The sequence below is a fragment of the Poecilia latipinna genome, unplaced genomic scaffold (assembly GCF_001443285.1).
Source record: "Poecilia latipinna isolate Pla-1442-1.1 unplaced genomic scaffold, P_latipinna-1.0 Scaffold218, whole genome shotgun sequence".
Classification (NCBI taxonomy): domain Eukaryota; kingdom Metazoa; phylum Chordata; class Actinopteri; order Cyprinodontiformes; family Poeciliidae; genus Poecilia; species Poecilia latipinna.
This window is the reverse complement of record NW_015112834.1, coordinates 245,699-248,389: the sequence shown is the minus strand read 5'-3', so window position 1 is coordinate 248,389 and position 2,691 is coordinate 245,699.

The window sequence follows — 2,691 nt, the reverse complement described above, 5'->3', positions numbered from 1 at the left end:
TCATCATATGAACCACATTACACACCATAGCTATGTGGGCTGATATTAGGCTACAGTTTGTCTGAAAGTGAAAGTTCAGTACAGAATAATAATAATGCATAAAGTATGAACTTTTACCTAAGAGTAGAAAGAAGTTAGCCTCGTAAAAACTCAACCCAGACTCTGGATAGCACACTGCAAACATCCAAAATATTATCAAGTATTTGTGGTCTAATTTCTTAGTACACTTGAAATAAGAACTAACTAACTAAGAACTAACTTTTCAGCCAGACATAGGAACTTAATTCCTTAATATTGATGAAAAAGTACTAGTTCTACTGTATGATCATTTCACTTATAAGAAAACGTCTCCCAATGTTGTAAGTGAAATAATCTTCAAGTAGAACAAGTACTTTTCCATCGATTTTAAGGAATTAAGCTCCTATATGTTGCTGAAAAGTTACTTGTTAGTTGTTTTATTTCAAGTCTACTAAAAGTGAACAAAAAACTGGACCAAACATACCAAACAGACTTTGTGTTTTTGCAGTGTAACTGTGGAACCAAAAAATTTGAAACTGGAAACAAAAATCCAAACTAAACGGTTTTTGCTGAGTTCTGTTCTTTGCTAGCAGAACATTTGAGCAGCTGGCTGGTGTCACATGGAGCCAAACAGTCAGCTGAGCGCAGAGCTTCCTGCCAACACCAACACTGATCTGTCTTGGCAGGCTGAGCGCTATAGGAAGCTGGTGGGCAGACTGTCAGAGGCGATGTAAACGCTCCACTGTATACATGGCTTGTTTAAATCAAAGGACCAGCTCTGTTTATTTGAAAATGGTCATTTACAAACTGGGCCTGACTCTGCATGAATGGGGTTCCAGTAGCTGCACATGCTTCTTGAGGAACTGAACTTATTTGGTACTGAAAAACAGACACAAAAACTAACTTCCACACAACATACAAAAAATGTTTTGTGAGAGAGGCGTGGTTATAAGAACAACCAAGAACAGTTTTGTTTATCGGTGTGTGGAGTAGATGTATGTAATGGATCGAATGATGAGTTCAAAAAGAGCACAAATATAAACCAACTTTAAAAACTGTTTAAAAAGGAGCTTACTGGAAAATATGTTATATAAGTTGAGTGTTTCAAAGACCATAAATGCTATTGATGATATAAAAAGTGTTTAAATAGTTGAACAGCTAAAGAACGTGAGATTTAAATAATAATAGTAAGATGGAAATAATTTATGTTTATCTGGTGTTTGGACATTTAATTGTTTATAAGCTGATGAGTATGAAAGGGGCAGGAAATCATAAGATCTTCTATCTTCTACCTGCTCCTTTTTGAACAGATAATATAAAATTTCATGTCACTTGGACATGATAATTTGTTTTAATTTTTTTCTTCTTTCTTGCTTTTACTTTTGTCTGTTCAAAATAAATAAATAGATAAAAATAAATGTTAGAGAAACCCTGTAATCTCCATGGGACAAGGACAAGGTCTGTGTGTTTTTTGTTTTTGATTATGTCAAAATTGGCTTATCTTGTAAAACTGCAACAAAAACTCTTCTTTTGCATCAAATGACTCATGATGTTGAGCTCAGAAACATGAGCTTAAACAACGGAGAAGAAGATGACAGGAAGTAGCTGGAGGATCTTGGTGCATATTTTTTTAATGGTTTATCATTTGAACAAACTTATTCCTTTTTTAATTGTGTTTCTTATTTAATGGAAACACTGTGATTGTGTGATAGTATTTTTTTAACATTAGTGGAATACTGACAAAGGGTTTTGCACATTAGTAACACAGCCAGTGATGTATGAGCTGTTCTCAGATGTTTTGACTGCAGTTAGACGAGCTTCTGTGTTTGTTGTTGTTCTCTGGTTCATCCTCAGACACAGCATGGATTTATGCTTTAATTATACTTTATTTAACAGAATTAAAAGTTAACTGGTTCTGTAATGACAGCTGCCCTTTCATATGTGAGGTCACATGCAGAAGTGGGTCACAGTCATGGAACAAAGTCCGTCTGCCACGCAGAAACATGAGCAGCAGCTCTTTTACAGAGTGACCATCAAAAAAATCTGATTCTTTAGTCTGTTAGAGCTGATTTATTGAATTCATTAAAGTGATTTTTGTGTGCTGGTTTGTCTCTTTATACTTGGGTTTTAAGTGTGTGTGGCCGTTTTTTTGTTGAGTTATATTTGGTGCAATGTCACAATTTCAAACTCTGTCAATTGCCTGTTTTATGCTCCATTGACTCAGGAGGCTGTGATACAAACACACACACACACGCACGCACACACATATATGCACACTATTTTTAGTGTTTTTAGCTCAGCTGAACAACCGCCTCCCACTCAGAGATATGAACCTTTAACAGGGGATGAAGCGCTTCTTTTTATACTCATAGGGGGATTTTAAAGAATAAAACTCTTGAAAACAGAATTACTTTGATTTCTCACTAGAATATCAATCCAGTTTTTCTTGTTCCTAACAGTTAAATTATCCACATAAATCTCTCCTGTGTTTTAAAAAACAAAAACAAACAAAAAAAATGAACCTTTTTTTCTCTCCTGTATCTTGGTGGCAATTAGGTCTTAATAACTCCAGTATTATTGCACCTTTCTGCTCCTTACACTGTGACATAATACTTCAGTATTATGTGTGTCTCATTATTTTCGGACATTATTTACAAAAAAAAAAGACTTAAA